The sequence below is a fragment of the Ornithorhynchus anatinus genome, chromosome 2 (genome assembly GCF_004115215.2).
Source record: "Ornithorhynchus anatinus isolate Pmale09 chromosome 2, mOrnAna1.pri.v4, whole genome shotgun sequence".
Taxonomy (NCBI): domain Eukaryota; kingdom Metazoa; phylum Chordata; class Mammalia; order Monotremata; family Ornithorhynchidae; genus Ornithorhynchus; species Ornithorhynchus anatinus.
The window spans coordinates 156832848-156842178 of record NC_041729.1 but is presented as its reverse complement, the minus strand read 5'-3'; the positions used below and the strand labels follow the sequence as shown (position 1 = coordinate 156842178).

Below are 9331 nucleotides of genomic sequence, written 5' to 3'. Positions count from 1 at the left end.
CTTCAAAGCCTTATCCAAGTCATATCTCCTCCAAGAGGCCTTCTCAAACTAAGCCCCACCTTTCCTCATCTCCCATTCCCTTCTGCATAGCCCCAACTTGTTCCCTTTGCTCTTCCCCCTCCCAACCCCACAATACTTTTGTACGTATCTGTAATTTATATGTACTGATATCGGTCTCCCCTCCCCACCCCCGAAGACTGTAGCTTGTTGTGGTCAGGGAAAACATATGTTGTACTCTCCCAAACACCTAGTACAGTGCTCTGCACTCAGTAGGCGCTCAATAAATACAGGTGAACGAATGAATGAATAAATGAATGAACCCAGGTCCTTCTAACTCCCTGGATCATCTATCAACTAAGCCATGCTGCTTCTCCAGTACAGTGGGGAAGTGAGGACTTATCAAGGAAAAGCATCTTGGAGGAGATGTAAATACGGGGAAGGTGGTGGTCTGTTGGAGATGAAAGAGAAGTGTGTTCCAGGAAAGAGGGAGGATATGACAACAGGCGACGTCAAAACACCGAGAATAGGTTGGCTTAGAGGAGCCGTGTGTGCAGGCTGGGTTGTAGTGAGAGATTAGCGAGACAAGGAAGGATGGAGGGAGCACTTGAGAAAAGGGGTAGAAGGGGTAGCGAAAATTTTAAATTGGGCTCATAAAACATAACGTGGTCTAGTGGAAAGAGCATGAGGCTAGAAGTCAGGAGAACCTAGCTCCACCTCTTACTTACTGTGTGACCTTAGTCAAGTCACTAACATCTCTGTGCCTCAGTTTCCTCACCAGTAAAATAGGGATTAAACTACCCACTGTCTTTCCCTCTAAGACTGGGAGGCTCCATATGGGGAAAGAGATTTTGTCCAATCTGATAATCTACTCCAGAACGTGGCACATAATAAGGCTTTATCACCCTTATCGTTGTGAATTATTAACTGGTTCAGTGGAAAGTGAAATCAGTTTTCAGTGAGGGAGAGTTCAGAAAATGGTTCTGTGGCCCTGCCCCACCACATGCTTTTAACCCTTTTCTTTTCTGTAATACTCTTTTCTTCAGAGAAGCCAATGTTTTCTGTGAGCTCATGGGAAAACTCGGTGATTTCTGAAATGGCATCATTTCCTGATACTCTAGAACAAAGCCTCATTGCCAGGAGAGCAGGTGCCTTCTACGAGATTTCCCGCACGTATCAAATTTTCCTCTCCGTTCCTGGAAATCCAATCTAGGCGTGTTTCACTGTAGTATGAAATTAAGAAAGGGAAAATTTCCCAATACTGAAATTTATTAGGCCGTGAATAGTCTCCCAAGGGATGATGTGGAAGTCCTAGCCTTGGAGTAATTTAAAGCAGAATTGGACAAAAGACCTGAGAAAGTTGCTGCAGGGAACAATCCCGAACAACTGGCAGGGATAGTAGATGACCTAATACCATGTAAAAGTCGTATTCATCTTTCACGTCTGAGAGTTTCGTGATATTTTATACTCTGCATGTTACTCTTCCAAGGATGTTGGTCACCTTAGAGGTCAGATTGATGAATGTTCTCCATAACACACTGCAATCTAAAAGGGCTTAATTAGGTTTCCAAAATCTAAAGCTCATTAAGCCACAGAATCTCAGAAAATAGATTTCCTTCCAACGTTCAGAAAATGAAGAAGATCGAGTCTTCAGTATCGAGAAATTAAAGGGAAGATAATCTGTTCGTGGTTTGCCGTCAGTGTTCCTTTAACCAAGTCAGCTAATTATGAAAATTATGAAGGATTTATTTTACTTCTAAAAGAATGTTGAAATTAGCAAAGATATACTTGGATACCTCTTTCTAATACTTCTTTAAGAATAATGATATAATTTTGTTACTTGTTGAACACTATGTGCCAAGCACTGGCCTAAGAGCTGGGGTAGATACCAGTTAAACAGGTCCCACATAGGGTCACACTCTAATCCCCATTTTACGGATGAGGTAACTGAGGCAAAGAGACATCAAATGGTTTGCCCAAGGTCACACAGCAGACATGTGGTGGAGTTGGTATTAGAAACCAGGTCCTTCTTGCTCTCAGGCCCACGCTCTAGCCATTAAACCAAGCTGCTTCTATATAATCTGATGCACAAATTGGCAAAGGAGATTTGGGGGAGGAAGAACTTACTACTCAAATGTACAGGGAATCCTTTAAGTATGTGATGCTCACTGGAAAACTAGCCGTCTATTTTCTCATCTCCCAAATGACAGCCCTCAGAGATTGAAAATTCCACACTACAGTAATTTTTCAAAATGATCAAGAGTGACTATTTTGCATGCTGGAAGAAGCCAGAGGCTGTTTGGAATCTGAATAAGTGAGTGATCATTTCAGGGTGTCTCAGTGGTGATGTGTGTTTGGTGGGGTGTGGTTAGGGTAAGATTGTTCTCCCGCTGCATCTCTCAATATCTCTCCATTATCTGCGATTTTGATTAGAAAGACACTTCTTTATAATATCTAGAAAAAAGCTGTGTGAATTCCAGATTCTTATCCCAGTTCAGCCATTGGCCAGCTACGTGACCTCAGGCAAGTCATCTCTCTGGCCCTCATTACCTCTTCTGTAAAATGGGAAGAAGATATTTCCTCTCCCTACCTCTGAGATGGTAAGCTCCATGTGGGACCAGCACTCTGTGGGATCGACCAATCAGTCAATCAATCAATCAAAGGTATTTATTACTATGTGCAGAGCACCGTATGACGTACTCGGGTGAGTACAATATGATAGAGTCGGTATAGGTGATCCCTGCCCATGAGGAGCTTACTGACTAGAAAGGAGAAAGACATTAAAATGCATTAGCAATAGGGGAAGATGGCAGAGTATAAGGATATGCACATTATCTCTGTGGGGCTGAGCGTGGACTGAGTATCAAGTAGAGGAAAGGAGGGCTTAATATAACGTTGGTATTTGTTAAGCGCTTACTATGTGCAGAGCACTGTTCTAAGCGCTGGGGGAGATACAGGGTCATCAGGTTGTCCCACGTGGGGCTCACAGTTAATCCCCATTTTCCAGATGAGGTAACTGAGGCACAGAGAAGTGAAGTGACTCGCCCACAGCCACACAGCTGACAAGTGACAGAGCCGGAAACCGAACCCATGACCTCTGACTCCGAAGCCCAGGCTCTTTCCACTGAGCCACGCTGAGGAGGTCTCTAGAAGGACGTGTGATTTTAGGAGGGCTTTAAACATGGGGAGGGTGTTGGACTGTTGGATGTGAAGGGGAAAGATTTTCATGCCAAGGGGAGGATGTGGCCAAGGGGTCAGCGGAGACATAAATACGATTGAGTTTCAGGGAGTAGGTACCGGTGTTAGAAATGCCAAGTATATGGGCTGGGTTGTGGTAACAGATCAGCCAGGTGAGGTAGGCGGGGGCAAGCTGATGGACTGCCCGTCGTGATGATCTTGGACCTCGTTCAGCACTTTGACCCTAGGAAGCATTCAGTAAGTGCCATCATCATTATTAATATACACCCAATATGTATACTCTACTTGCAATTTTCAGTCTACCCACACATAGATAAATATTCTTGTGAAACTTTCATCAGCAAGAATTTTTTTTCTCCGGCCCCTCTCTTTTAAAATCATTCCAGGGTGAAAGAAGTATTCTATTCTTCTGGATTTGTGGTTCACTTTTTACTATAGATTCATTTTAACTCCTGCAGGTTTAGTGTTTGCGGTGCTGATAAGAGGATTGACAGACCAAGTTTAATTATAAGTGGGGTAAATGATGGCATGGAAAAGTGAAATCCATGGATAATCAGTAAGCTATTCTTTTATGGTATTTGTTAAGCACTTACTAAGAGCCAGGCACTGTATGTACTAAGTTATGAATTCATTCATGCATTCAGTCATATTTCTTGAGAGCTTACTGTGTGCAGAGCACTGTACTAAGCACTTGGGAAAGTGTAATACAACAATAAACAGTGACAGTCCCTGCCCACAATGAGCTCACAGTCTAGAATTGGGGAGACAGACATCAGTGCAAATAAATAAAAGTATGGAATGCTTGATGAATTTGCCCGTCAATCCTGCGGTCTTGTCTTATGAGGGCGAGTCGTCGCCAACCCGTAGCGACGCCATAGACACGTCTCTCCCGGATCACCCCGACTCCATCTGCAGTCGTTGCAGTAGTGGATCCAGAGAGTTTTCTGGGTAAAAATCCGGAGGTTGTTTACCGTCGCCGCTTTCCGTGCAGTACATTCGAGTCTCTGCCCTTGACTCTCTTCCATGCTGCTTCTGCCCAGCACGGGGGAGTCTTGACTTGTAGCAGATGGCCTTCCACTTGCTAGTCACTGGCCAAGCTAGGAATGGAATGGGTAGGCCTCCGCTTGACTCTCCCTCCCATAGTTGAGACTGGTGGAGTACTGGAAACTCCCCAGTTTCCAACTCGAGAGGGGAATTGATAATACTACTAATGTTGGTACTTGTTAAGCGCTTACTATGTGCAGAGCACCGTTCTAAGCGCTGGGGGAGATACAGGGTAATCAGGTTGTCCCACGTGAGGCTCGCAGTTAATCCCCATTTTCCAGCTGAGGGAACTGAGGCACAGAGAAATGAAGTGACTCGCCCACAGTCACGCAGCTGACAAGCGGCAGAGCCGGGATTCGAACTCATGACCTCTGACTCCCAAGCCCGTGCTCATTCCAGTGAGCCACACTGCTTCTCTAGGTGAGAAGCACCCGTCTTCTGTACTGTATGCTGGTGTAGATACAAGCCAATCAGTTTGGACACGGACTATGTCCCAGATGGGACTCACGTCTTAATCCCCGTTTTACGGATGACGCAGCTGAGGCACAGAGAAGTCGAGTCACTTGCCCAGGGTCACACAGCAGGCAAGGGGTGGAGCCGTGATGAGAGCCCAAGTCCTCTGACTCCCCAACCGGCTCTCTTTCCGTGGTCTTTGCCTCCTTCCTTTTACTCCAAGTGTTGACAGGGAGCAATCGGCTTCGGCCTTCTCTCCTCCCTGATCCAGCCATCCCTCCAGAGGGTACTCTTGAGAAGGGAAAGGAGCAAATAGTTGCCAAGCAGAAGAAGGACGAAAGAGGAGGAGAAGAAGCAGAGCTTGAATAATTGACAAATTCAATAATCAACCCTGAGTAATTGAGGGTGGGCTGTGAATGATTAACCTGTCTAACTATGCCTTGGGAACATTTTATCAACAGAGGATAGTGTTTCTTTGTGTGCTCTCTTTCCTCTGGGTGCCCATTTTGGCCACAACCAAATTTTCTGGTTAAATAGCTCACTGTCGGCTGTGAGGAGAGTCAGGCCTGGATTGAGCCTTTTCCCAGGGCAAACTAGCAGTCCAACTTTACAACTGAGATAAGGGGTGGAAACAGCACAGTGCCTCCAGGGCTTAGTAATAATAATAATGGTGGTAATTGTTAATAATAATGTTGGTATTTGGATTTGTTAAGTGCTAACTGTGTGCAGAGCACTGTTCTAAGCGCTGGGGTAGATACAGGGTCATCAGGTTGTCCCAGGTGAGGCTCACAGTCTTAATCCCCATTTTACAGATGAGGGAACTGAGGCTCAGAGAAGTTGTGACTTGCCCCCAGTCACCCAGCTGACAAGTGGCGGAGGCGGGACTCGAACCCGTGACCTCTGACTCCCAAACCCGTGCTCGTTCCACTGAGCCACGCTGCGACTCTAAGCGCTTACTAAGCGCACAGCACCGCTCTAAGGACTGGGGGGGACGACACAAGGTGACCAGGTTGTCCCTAGTGGGGCTCACAGTTTTAATCCCCATTTTACAGATGAGGGAACTGAGGCCCAGAGAAGTGAAGCGACTTGCCCAAAGTCACACAGCTGGCAAGCGGGGGAGCCGGAATCAGAACCCACGACCTCTGACTCCCAAGCCCGGGTTCTTTCCACTGAGCCACGCTGCTTCTCAGGGCCTGGCACATAGTAAACGCTTAACAAATACCACAATAAAAAATAAAAATTCTAGCAGGTGCTCTCTACCTGAGCACCGTCTGCCGCACGTTCACCCTCAGCAGGGCTGGAGACGTACACTGTCCCAGGTGGAAAACCACTGGCCGAACAGGCTCTTTTCCTAAACTGTTAGTGGTGATTAATGAGTCCGGCCTGACGGTGGGACTGAAACAGCCCAGTGAACTCTCCAGAATAACCCTGGAAGCCGATTCGGGATTCTTGTTCCAGGGCCAGAAAAAGAGCGAGAGCCTCATGAATGTGGTATTCTCAGCGCCGTCTTGGAGAGGAATTGGCTCAGAATCAAGCTCCGTGCTTGTCTGCCCTCCTGGAAGTAGTTAGATGTTATGCTGGCTGCAGCAAGAAATGGGGAAGAGTTGAAGAGAAAAGTGAAGGGGAAGATAGAAGGCTTTTTAGAACACATTTCCAGGCTCCCTCTCAAACTTAAACACGGCATCATTGAATTGTTTCTTGCCAAAAGCTTTTAAGCTTCCCTATACGTGAAACATATTTTAACCCGAACTTAAAGGCAGCCAGATATGAACAGTAGAAGATTGTACTGTCTAGGAGGGTCCTGTTTAGAAAACTTGCAGAGCTATTATTAAAGTAGAACAGATTTGTGTGGAAAGTCTTGGTTAACTCATAAACAATTTATAAACTGAAGCATTTAGCAATTCTTGATTAAAGGTTCAAATCCTTATAGCTGTTTGCCAGTGAAATATACTGTTTCACTGTTCCCGTAACCATATTTTGGAAATCTTTTTTAAACTACTTCGGGGCTAGTAAAGTTCTAAGATGTTAATCAACTAAAGTTAAGCTCAAAAATGATCACGGAAAAATCTTGGTACTTTCTGTTTTAACTTCTGCTTTGCTTTAACATATTTAAGAATCCTACCAATGAAATATAAGGCCCCTTTCTTGTGGATATTGGCAAGATCATTGAAGATTAATTAGAACAACAAAAAAAAAGTGCTTATACTAAACTACAGCCTCATGAGAAAGATTATTAATTATTCTCCCAAAGTTCTGCAATTTCCCAGCATTCTGACTCTTCCACTGTTTACATTGCATTTTTGTGTTTGATTAGCAATTCCTGTTCTAATTGTAGAAGTCCTCTGCTGTACTTTTTAATATACCTTATTTTTCTCCAATATTAATGTAGTATATTCACAAGAATTCAGGAGAGCATCCACACTATAAGAGTTTAGAGTTACAGGATTGATTTTAAATCCTTGCTGGTGGAAAGAGGCTAGTTAATATCACTCATATATGGCCAGCTTCAAATAAACATAGCTAGTTATGATGAGAAAAGGGTCTGGTGGAGAGCAACATAGCTCCTAAAATATTTGGCCAGAGGTTTAGACAACATTTTCCCACTCTATTAAAGTACATCTAAAACCTACTTGGCTTGCAAGTCTGGACAAGACAGGGAATGTTCTCAGCAAACACAAGTCTAAAGAAATTTTTAACTTGTACATATATGTCCAAGGGCTGGATTCACCTTTTCTTTGTAAAATTGTTGGAAAGTTTAAAAAGGGCCATATAATAATAACAATAAGGATGGCATTTGTGAAGTGCTTACTGTGTGCGAAGTACTGTCCTAAGCGCTGGGCGGGGGTACAAGGTAATCAGGTTGTCCCACATGGGGCTCACAGTCTTAATCAGCGTGGCTCAGTGGAAAGAGCCCGGGCTTGGAAGTCAGAGGTCATGGGTTCAAATCTCAGATCTGCCCCTTGTCAGCTGTGTGACTGTGGGCAAGTCACTTCACTTCTCTGGGCCTCAGTTCCCTCATCTGTAAAATGGGGATTAAAACTGTGAGCCCCATGTGGGACAACCTGATCACCCTGTATCTACCCCAGCGCTTAGAACAGTGCTCTGCACGTAGTAAGCGCTTAACAAATGCCAACATTATTATTGTATTAATCCCCATTTTACAGTTGAGGTAACCGAGGCACAGAGAAATGAAATGACTTGCCCAAAGTCACACAGCTGACAAGTGGCGGAGCTGGGATTAGAACCCATGACCTCTGACTCCTGAGCCCGGGGTCTTTCCACTGAACCACACTTCTTCTCTATAATACAGTGATCTTAGATTTTTAGTAAAAATAATAATGACAATAATAATGATAATCATAATTGTTGTATCTGTTAAACACATACTATGTGCCAAGCACTGCACTAAACACAGGGGTGGATACGAGATAATCAAGCCCACATGGGGCCCACAGTCTAAGTCAGGGAGAGAACTGGTACTAAATCCCCAATTTTGCAGAGGAGGGAACTGAGGCATAGTGAAGTTAAGTGACTTGCCTAAGGTGACACAGTAGGTAAATGGTGGGGCTGAGAGTCCAGGTCCTCTGACTCCCAGGCCCCTGCTCTTTCCACTAGCCCACACTGCTCCTCCAGTTTTTAGAAGTGGTGTTTTTTGGAGGAGGTCAAAGTGTTGGAAGAACCCTGTACTACTATTTCCTCCATCTCCTATTTATAGAAAGATATTCTCCCAAGGAGGGCAAAGAACTTTGTATTTTATCTATCTTGCACCCTTTTGTGTGGAATGATGAAGATCTCATTGGCTTGATACCTTGTGAGAGACTACAGGGTCACATTCTGGCACCTCCCCGCTTTCTATTTAAGGATACGCAAAGTTAATTATGTGACTTGGTTAGGTTCCAGCGCAAGCTGAAAGGAAGAAAAATCATTTCTCATGAATTCCAGCCTCCAGAGGGTTCAAAGCGTTCTTACATTTATATCTCGCTTTATCCTCAGGACATCTTCAGGAAGAAGGAATCAAGTGCTGAATTGTACTTCCCAAGTGCTTACTCAGTGCTCTGCACACAGCAAGCACTCAATAAATATGATCGAATGAATGAGTGAAGTGCCATTCCCATTTTACAGATGAAAAAACTAAGGGGCAAAGATGGATTTGCTCAGAGTCAACTAGCCCATGGCAGATTTAGGATGACGGTCCAGTTTTCCTTTCTCCTCAGTCTCTGCCCAGTGCTCTTTTCCACTAGATCATGCTGATACTTAAAATAGCTGCCAACTTTCCATTTCACTTGTTTTCACATTTTCCAATTTGACTGTTCAACTTGTTTCAGAAATGGCATTTTTCATCCAAAGAAAATTCTCAGGCTTGTTATCTGCTCTCTTAACCATAAAGGCCTACTTAATGAGAACATTCACTTAGGAAAAGTGGTGTTGGTAGGGGGTGGTAAGGAATCAATCAATTATCAATCAGTGGTGTTTGTTGAACACTCACAGTATGCGGAACGCTGAACTGAGAGCTAGAGAGAGTACGATAGAATTGGTAGACGTGATTCCTAACCTCAGTGAGCTTGCGATCTAGTCGGGGAGACAGACATTAAAGTACATTACAAAAAGGGGAAAAAACAGAGTATAAGGATAGACTGTC

General features: G+C 44.3%; 1 non-coding gene across 1 annotated transcript; it reads right to left on the bottom strand.

Moving 5' to 3' along the window:
* Positions 1 to 4250: 4250 nt before the first annotated feature.
* Positions 4251 to 4388, bottom strand: LOC114809334. Its single transcript, XR_003757121.1, has one exon. It is a non-coding gene; the product is annotated as a small nucleolar RNA SNORA7 (small nucleolar RNA).
* Positions 4389 to 9331: the final 4943 nt, after the last annotated feature.